Raw genomic sequence first — 10512 nt, 5'->3', positions numbered from 1 at the left:
GGGCTGAAAGAATGCAAGTTCTTTGACAATCCAACAAGTTGAGAGGTCTACAGGTGTGGATTGCAGAGAAACTCACAAAGAATCAGTTAAGGAATAAAAGCTCAGAACTAGCAAAGGTGAAGGCAGCCAGAAAAGAAGGCAAATGGGTTGTCTATAGAGATGGCAAGGACTTTAAACCAACAGACCCTCAGTCTATAACTGATGTATGGTATGCATTTGTTTTCTTCTTCTTTTGTTTACTGGTTGAACCAAGTGTAAAGGGAACTTGACATGGTTATATCTTGTTTTTTGAGACATAATACAAAAAACATTTTTTGTTAAAAAAAAAAGAAAAGTAGTAAGGACTATACAAAGGATTGGGTACATATGTACATCCTGTTTATATGATATATACTTATTGCTCAATGGTTTTCGTTGTGCAACATTTAGACCTCAAATTGGCCATAACATATTTTTGGCCCAATGGTTTACATCCTACAAAATTTAGATCTCAAAACGTTCGCATTGTGAAAACCCATAAAACATATGCAAGCAAGCATGCATCTCATATACCCCTACATTCAATATTTTACTTGTATTTATGCAATTTTTACGTTCGTTTTGCATGTATACATGCTTGCAGTTTGAATTTACAACACATCACTTATGCACTTCCACGTGAATTAACTACATTGGACACATGTTTTATTACACCCCTCACATATGTGCAAAAGATGTAGGTCTCATGCAATGTATAAATTAGAAGTTACTAACCTGCTATATTACATGGTTTTAGGTGGTGAACCCTATGGATGTAAATCTAGACAACACATTTTACACTAAGAAACACCTCATGATACCACCAATCATCCCACAGTAGTATCTTTTATGCAACCACATAGTACATAATATACTAATGATAATATGCTACAATTAGTTGGCAACTTGACAATCGAATCATGGATCCATCTCTTTTTTCTACTTCTTGGAAAAAGATGATATTTGAACTTAGATTATTTATTTAAATTGCACGATTTGACATCTTATCAATTGTTGGTAGTACAAATTGTTTGAAATTGTCAATTGATCCCTTACAGAATCAAATATGATAGGCACACACATCAAATAAGTATTTCAATTACAATATGAGTGTAGCCATTCACTAATTGTTTGGAAGGTAATGAAATACCTTGTTTCTATATGCGTACATCATCAATCCCCTCTTGAAGGCTCCTCAACATTATGAGAGGATACATACATCAACGTACATAGATAGCCAACATTGTTGGAGGAGGTGGCCTTCACTCCTCCTTGGTGTGTGGAGCGTGGTTTATCATGGGAGTTGTCAGTTGTTGCTGACACGTGGATTTAATGGGGGGAAAAATCCCATATACAAAGGTTCCCCCTGGTGCGCCTAGGATATATATTGGCTCATTAACCACTCTCTCTCATCCCTCTTGGGTCTTTTTGGGAGGAGAGGAGGGCCTTGCATGGCTAGGAGGCAGAGGAGTGGGACTCTCCGTACTTGACACTTTCAATGACACATGGCAACCTACGTGGTTGCCAACATGGTATCAGACCTATGGATTGGTGGACTATTTGGCTCGACCCTCACGTGGGCAACATGTGGTAGTCACGGGCTCTTTGGTGGCAGGTTGTCGTGATCTATGCAACGGCGGTTGAAAGTATTATGATGGCGGCAGTGGCTCTTAACTCCTTAACACGTACGTGTGCCTCCCGTGGACTTTGGCAACATGCCACTCGCATGGCATTTAGTAGGGTTGGCGTTTGGTTGACCTAGCCTTGTGGTTTTTGTGGTCATGTTTGTTTGCACCGGGTTTTGTTCACAGGGGGGTGTTGGAGGTGGTGGCCTTCACCCATTGTTGGCATGTGGAGTGTGGTTTGGTTGGTTTATCACACGAGAAGTTGTGGGTTGCTGACATGTGGATTTAATGGGGGGAAAATCTCATATACAAAGGTGCCCCCTATGGCACCTAGGATATATATTGGCTCATTAACTCCTCTCTCCCATCCCTCCCGATATTTTTTGGGAGGAGAGGGGGGCCTTGCGTGGCTAGGAGGCAAGGGAGTGGGACCCCTCGTACTCGGCGCTTTTTGATGACATGTGGTAGCCTGCATAGTTGCCAACAAACATCACATGCCATTTTTGTTTTGAAGGAATTGTAAAGGGAGTTTTATTAGTTACCTTTCTTTACTTTTTTGTGTCTAACAAAAATTTGCTACAAAAGCAATCACAATGGGTTCCTAATTTTAGGGAAGAAAATGACATGGAAAACACACACGAAAACACACACACACAAACAATCTATTCTTACTCCCCCTTCCCTTTAATTCCTTAATTCTTGCCCTTCTTTACTTTACTCCCTACCTTAATTTTGATCCTTCTTACTTCACTTTAATTCCCTAATTCTAACCCTTCTTTACTTCACTCCCTACCTCTACCCTCACTAATTCCACCCCTCATTATCCTTCTTCTCTATCCATTTATTCTCTCCTTTTACCTCTCCCCTCCCCCCCCCCCTTTCTCTCTCTCTCTCTCTCTCTCTCTCTCTCTCTATTCTCTCCTCTCTTCATATCTCCCATTCCCCCTTCCCCCCCCCCCCCCCCTCTCTCTCTCTCTCTCTCTAGCTTCCCCCTTTTTTAATTCTCTTCCCTTTTTATCTTCTCTCAAGAAATCTCCCCCCTCTCTCTATTTATGCCCCCCCCGCTGTGTGAGTGTGTGTGTGTGTGTGTGTGTCTATCTCTGTCTCTCTGTCTCTGTCTCTCCCTCTCTCTCTCTCTCTCTCTCTCTCTCTCTCTCTCTCTCTCTCTCTCTCTCTCTCTCTCTCTCCCCCTCTAACGCCTATCTCCCTCTCTATTCTCTATCTTCTTTTTCCCTCTCCTCTATTTATTTAACTCTATCTATCCTCTCCCTCTCTCACCCTATGTAACCCCCCAAAATTGCACTCTCCAACCACCCCCCAAATACTCTAACTACACTCCCTACCCTCTAACTACTCTCTCTATCCTCTCTGCTCTCTCACCCTATCCTCTCCCTACCCCCTATCTCCCTAACTACTCTAACTACACTTCCTACCCTGTAACTACTCATCTCCTCCCAACTATCCCTCTGTTCCTGCTTGCCCCTAACTATTCCTTTCCCTTAACTTGCCGATTTCCCTCCCCCAACTATTGACTGCCCTCCACCCTAACTTCCCTCCCCCAACTATCCCCCTCACCCAACTGGTGACTGCCCTCTCTCGAGAGTCCCATCTATCCCTCTCCCCTGTCTATCCCTCTCCCTCAACTATAGAATGACCTTCTTATTGCCTTCTGACTATCCCTCTCCCCAAATACCAATTTCCCTCCCACCTACCTATTTAAACTCTCCCACCCTGCCTCTATTCTCACCTTTCGTCTACTCACTAATGTTACCTACCTCCTGCTCTGCCCAGTGTTGCAACGCATCGATTTCGTTTGCCGCTTCCTACCCATTCTTACATTTTTTTTTTTGTTGGATGGTGGCACGGATGTAGACTCCCCTCTTCAATAAAAGTGTTGCTTGCTACGACTTGTCAAAGCTCAACACTTTTTTTGCAGTTATTACCTTTTGACAACCTTTTTTGTATAAAAATTAGTAGGCATTCACCTACAAGTTGAACCTTTTCATTAAATTCAACAGTTTTCTGTTTTGTCATTGTTTTCATTTCACCATGGAAAAGGGTTTTGTAAAGTCTTCCACAAACATGCTCTTTCCCCTGCAACTTTGGATGGTTGGACATAGTACACTTAAGTCATTAAGGCCTCTTTTGGATTCTTGACTCCTTTCTCTAACTTATCAATTTTTTCTAACCTCTTTTCCTCTCTTTTTAGAAATATTCATGGGACATCTCGCTCCATTCAAAATCCTCAACAACCTGCTTCCATCTCCCTCACCCACCTCCCAAGTGGCACTTACTTGCTTTCAACAATCCGTGTTCTCCAGATTTATTTGAACTCACGATCTCAAAGTGCTTGCTAAAAGTAATCAAAACACTTTCTCTCAAAGACTGGATTAAACTCCTAAAGTTCTCTCATAGTGAAAGTGATGGTGCCCTTGCTAGGCTTCAAAGAGTTGCTTCCAATCTCACTGCCATTGACCTTAATGTTACTAATGCTCTAAATGAGTATCATTCTATCATCCTTGGTCTTGACAATGACATCCTCATCCTCAATGGTGTTTTCCCTCTCCTTATCCCTTCTGGTCTTGCCCCTTTCAATAGCAACTTTCACAATTTCATCAACCTTGATCTTCTATCCTTGATGATAAAGCCTCTTTTAAAACCCACTCCTAATGTCTCTCTCAACCTCCTAAACCCTTTGATAGCAAAGTACCAAAAAAATTTGCTTCTTGTGTGCCTCTTCTCTCCCCCAGACATACTGAAATGAAAGCTCACTCCTGAGAAAACATGTGTGTCTCAGGATCTATGGAGTGCTCTAAGGTGGGATGGAACTTGTGTGTAAACATAATGAAGAGAGTGCTCATGACATGTACCTCAAGTAGATTAGGTTCCAAGATAGATTAGCTTAGACTCATAAATGGAATCTTGAGTGAGTGTGCATTTCTTTCTACTCAACAATACATGATAGGCCTCTTATATAGAGAGTGCCTTGAGAATAGTCAACACTTGTGGGATCCTCTGATCCACATCTCTCCTTGTGTGGATATCCTTGATCCACATCTCCACATCATGTAGTCCACATCCTAGGGTGGCTACTTTAATTCTTTCCTATACCATACCTTAGCCTTTAATCTATGTGCTCATGGCACCATATCTCAACTCCTCCCCTTGGTGCCATGATCCATTGGCTACCACAAGGTGGTCAGATGTGAGTTTACATTCCATCACCTCCCCTTAGTGCATGCATTGCTACTTAAGGTGGTAAAGTGTGGTTTTTACATGTTAATACCTCCCCTGGGTGCTTTCATAGCTACTCTCAGATGGTCACGTTTGATTTACAAAATATAGGCTAAAGGTGGCAAGGTTTTTGCTTCTCAATGCTTGATGTTGATGGCGTTATCTTCTTTGCTTGATGTAGCTTGATGCATGATGCTTTGTTCTTTCATGTGCCTTAATCCTTTATGTGTGGATGCCATGTTCTAATCTATGGTCATCTCATACACTTGTGCTTTTGGCATGCATTGATTTCCCGTTTGTTGTCGCAAAGGTCTTACCAATTGATTTGTTTCAATATTGGCAGTGTCTAATTGCATACAATGATTCTGATTTGACAAGCACGTAGAGCTTGAAAGGCAATCACTTTTTCTTTTTGGAGCGCATGCAAATTCTTCATGGATTGGAAGTTACGGCTTGTCGAAGTTTTGATTGAAAAATGGCCCTTGATGATGTGGCACATGGATTCACATGTAGAATTCAAACTATGCTTAATAAGGGGTTATGTGCTTAGGTGGCACTTAACTAACCCTAACCTTAACCATGGTTTACTATGGGTTACTTGACCATTGACCAAGATAAGGTTAAAATAACCTTAGTGTGATCATATACTTAACCAAAGTTACTTTTAACCAACCCTGGTTAGTTATCATCTACCATGTGTCAATTTTTTGGGAACCTTAGGAAACTTTGAAAACCTTGAAGAAATCTCTGAGGCGATGGCACGATGAGCTGTTGAACAAAACAAAGACCTGTGCAGTTGCGTCCTCGGTTGGAGCAGGTGGGAAAGCCGTTGGCTGGTGCTTGTGTTGGACGGACGACGAGCCGGGTCTCTTTGTCGACCACAAACTTCAATTGATCCGTGCTAGCAGCACATCATCATGGGTTGGTTCGTTTGGCGACTGGCTTGGCGATGGAGGAGTTGCTATAGGTTGCCTTTGGAGCCATATGCTCCTACTGTTGCCCCCGTGAACATCAGTTTGATCATCTCCCAGGCCAAGAACTACAACACATTCCTTAACCTCATCCAGAGCTTAGGCATAGAGGCATTGCTGCGGAAGTGCAATGTACCCCCAGGACTCATCCTAGATGAAGCAGCAAAGGAGGAGATTGACATACGCATCCTTCAATTTAGCCAGAAGAGTAAAAAGAGAAATCCATCGAAACTGCAGCTTAGGAATGCGCTTGATATTGAGTGACTTGCGCCACCCCAACCTAACAATTCTCACTCACCTTGATCTCCTTGAATTCAAGCTTTGCCACCTTTTGTAGCTAGTTGTTGGAGCCATCAACAGTTGGAGGATCCAATCGTACAAATCTGATCCAAAGCCATCAAGATGATGTATAGGAACTCACTGCTCTTCTGCCCCGATGACTATGTAGTAGAGAGAATCGGCAAGGAACTTTTGCGTAGGTTGACATGCCTAGCAACTATTGTAGCTCTTATATGTTGTTGGCAAACCACGTGAGCTGAGTGTCTGTATTGACTCGGCCGATTTGGAGAGGTTGTGATGCATCCAAGGAATGGTAATTATTAGAGATGCAAGTTAGAGGACGGTCAGCCTTTGTGAGTGCTTCAATGCTTCAATGCATTGCTGAAGGTTGTTTGTGGTGGTCCTGAGTAGCCTTACTCGATTTGGAGTAGGCGTATGGCTTGCCTTTCTTGTGAGTAGCAGGGAGAGCTCATTGTTGAAGGCTTTATTTGTAGTAGCAAGCCGTAGGGTAGCTATGTAGATGTTACTCCTCACGCACAAACTCTCATAGAGATCCCTCTCTCTCTCTCTCTCTCTCTCTCTTTCTCTCTCTCTCTCTCTCTCTCGGAGAATGAATACTCAATGCTCAAGAAAATGATTGGACAAAAATTTTTCTCTATCACTCAATGGAAACCTTTCATCACCGGAATGAAAGAAAAATCACTCGCTCTCATTCTCTCGATCTCTCAATCTCAAGGATGGCACCTCAACAAAAGGCAGAAGCATGCTCTGATACCATGAGAAAACATGTGTGCCTCAGGAACTATGGAGTGCTCTAAGGTGGATGGAACCTATGTGTAAACATGATGAAGAGAGTGCTCATGACATGTACCTCAAGTCAATTAGGTTCCAATAGATTAGCTTGGATTCATAAACAGAATCTTGAGTGAGTGTGCATTTCTCTTTACTCAACAATACATGATAGGCCTCTTATATAGAGAGTGCCCTAAGAATAGTTAACACTTGTGGGATCCTCTGATCCACATCTCTCCTTGTAGATATCCTTGATCCACATCTCCAGATCATGTAGTCCACATCCTAGGGTGGCTACTTTAATTCTTTCCAATACCATAACTTAGCCTTTAATCTATGTGCTCATGGCACCATATCTCAACAACTTTGTCGACACAAAATTTGGTGCCTAGACAACCTCAATTTCTTGGCACCTTTCTCCATCCAATCTCTTGATTTTATTTGCAACCTCTCTTCTAAAGAGGTTGGCCAATGCAAGCAAGAATGGTCATCAACATCTGAACTCTAACTACTCTTCAACATCCATTTCTTCTTGAAGTCCATCCATTTCTTCAAAAGGTTCCAATCAAAGCGACCCCGGCACCTCTAACAAAGATGCCAACTACTATGTTAAAAATTGTTGGAATGTCTTCTGACCCTATATCAAATGTGCTTTCCTCATTAAAAGCTTGAGGTACATACCACCAAACTTGTCAATACTACCAAACTTCTCAATAATGGTGTATTTTAGTTTCACTCTTCTCTAAAGGAAAAGAATGTGAAGTACCTCATGTTCTCTATGCTAGCATAATCTTAACCAAAAGTCATTGTAGATCTCTTTATAGAGACACACTTCTTTTACATTTTAGCACTTGTTCTAACACTATCCAAACTTTTGCCCCCTTCTCCTTGAGTGGGAAATACACTCTACCACTTGAATCCCTTCTCTACAAACCCAAACTTACATTCCTCGCTAAAACCTTTACCACCGCTTGTCTTTTTACCTCACATATTAGATTCAAATCTTGTTTCAAATCCTTTGAAGATCAACTTCACGTATGTATCTTAAACCTGAATCTTTTTTCATCACCCCTTTCTTTGTTCTCACATTTAATATGGCCTCAATCACATTCCCATTACTCCTTTAGATCCACATCTTGCTCTTCAATCACTTATATAGACTTTCCAGGATGTTTTTCTTATCTTAAATTTGAACCACGAGACGACTCCGACGAGTCGGATGAGCAGTAGTAGTAGTATTTGTAGTAGTTTGTATATACTTCGGCATGTATATGATTTTGTCTGTCGGCTCATTTGAGCGATTTTGTATCACCCTTTTCAAAAGGGAAATTTTATAACAAGGTTGTATATACTTCGACATGTATATGCTTTTGTCTGTTAGCTCATTTGAGCGATTTGTATCACCCTTTTCACAAGGGAAATTTTGTAACAAACAAGGTTTGAGAGTTTATCTCACCTGTTTGCTTGTAAACATTCTTTTGTAATGTAAAAAAATAACATTAGTGGGGCAAAATGGGGCCACAGCAAGCCTTGTCTTTCCACACTAATTTTTTTCTAAAAGTTCTGTTAAGGGTCGGTATATACCGATGCTTTACCAGTGTCGGTATATACCAACCTTTACTAGCATCATTATATACCGATGCTTATATAGCGATCCATGTTTTCTGATGTTAATAGCTATGTAAATACCAAAATTTACACTTATTAAAACAAAAAAATTTAGTGTAGAAAAGGTCAGTATTTCCATCAAAAAACGGCCCATACCTTGTAGTGGTTGAACGTCTTTGTACATGTGGGAGAGCAAGTGTAGCTTCTTAACGAAAAGGCTTCTATACATTGATGAAAGCAAAGGAAGATGAAGTGTTGAGTGTATTGTTGTGCCCCCTATGTTGTACGTTGCTTTCTTGGTGTATGCCAAAAGCAAGACTCTTAGAAAATAAACATCGATAAAGAATTCACGAGTGTAGTGTCGCTGCAATGCTTGCACTAAGAGCAACAATGTAAATGTCTTTCCTATGCCAGCATTCCTTGATGGGAGTAAGAACAACGATTCTTTTGGGTACGATTGTTTTTTTCAGCAGTATGTCTTCCATGAACAGACGTTGCTTGGTGTTTAGCTTAATGCGGAGTTCATGGAAGTAATCTTTGTTTGGCATGAGCACAAAAGTAAACTATGTTGTATTCTGGTGTTGCATTGGTCTCGTTGTTTTTTGAAGATCGGTATTAAAGTCAAACTCAACACTCGGGGGGCTAGAAGATTGTCTCCTGTCGTCATGGACAATGAGGTCGATCTTATGTTGTTGCTGCTTTCAGATGGTAGTGCACCTTTGTTGAACTTCTCAAAGTTCCCATCGATTATTTGCTTCCTGTTTTTGAACATGTCATGCCATGTGGGGAAAGCTTCACTTATGACATGTTCTTTGTGCATGAATGGCATATACAACAAGCAAATTTCTCTAAAGTGGTTCTCAACATCTCTACCCTTGCTATAGTTGTTGAATCATACAATCTTTTCGTGCTTACATTTAGTTGTTATGTATGCAGATGTTGCGTACGTGTCAGCATACTTTGCCAAGCAGAGGTTGTGCATCTCATTAGGATTGTCTTTATATTTCCCTACGATGTCCACAAAGAAGATGTCAGTGCTCAAAGGATCCATTTTCTCCAATTGGGAGCAACATTCAAGAGGGCTTGTGTTTATATAAAAAAATTCCCTTGTTTAATGGCAAAGATAGAGACAAGTATGCCGCCTGCTATGAGTTGATATGTCGTGTGTTCAAGATTGCATTGCCAATATTTTGGATGCACTCGTTTGAGGGAGTATTAGTTTGCAAGCATTGGGACAATGCTTGGTTCATTGCATTTGCGGTGGCTTAGTCGACCTTGGTCATAGTCTCGACCTTGGTCATGTACGACGTGCAATACGAGAGGTTGCACCGTGCGGATTCCTTATGAATTGAATGTCAATGTTCGCCTGCCACAGTTTCGAGATGGTGATGTTGAAATTGTTTGTGTAAATGTCTTTGGGGTGCCTGCACAAGAAGATTGTTGGATGGGTTATGCTAGTACACAAGGCTGTGATGTATTCTTCTGTCAATGAGAGGGTGCCCAAGAAGTTGTCAAAGTCAAGGGTTTTAGTTGCTCCTTCAGTGAGCCATCACTGAGCAAATTGTTGATTGATTTGTAGTTTGCTTTGTGTTTTTTCATGTCTATTGATTCATCAAGAACGTTTAGTACTCTTGTTGACCTCATGGGAAGTCTTGGCTCGGTCTTGGGAAATTGAAACGACATGCATTTCCCCTTTTTTTGCATGTTTTCCTATGCTTGTGTCTTTGAATGTCCTTGTTCTCAAGTGCAAGCATCTGGATACTTCACTCCTAGCACAACTCTCCCAACTCTTTTGGAATAGATTCTCTTACACTTTCCTCACCTTAAAATCAAAAAATCAATCCTAGAAAAAAAACTCTTCTCAATGAAGTAAGCAGGCTTACAAACCATGTGTTCATTGTTAGCTTAAACAATGCCTCACAAACTCCCATTATCCTTTGCAATTTTCTAGTATAAAAACTCACTCTTGATAGAATAAACTCCCC

Source organism: Dipteris shenzhenensis, chromosome 14 (assembly GCF_047967505.1).
Source record: "Dipteris shenzhenensis isolate YYH24624 ecotype China chromosome 14, Dip_SZ_1.0, whole genome shotgun sequence".
NCBI lineage: Eukaryota > Viridiplantae > Streptophyta > Polypodiopsida > Gleicheniales > Dipteridaceae > Dipteris > Dipteris shenzhenensis.
This window is presented reverse-complemented; position numbering follows the sequence as displayed.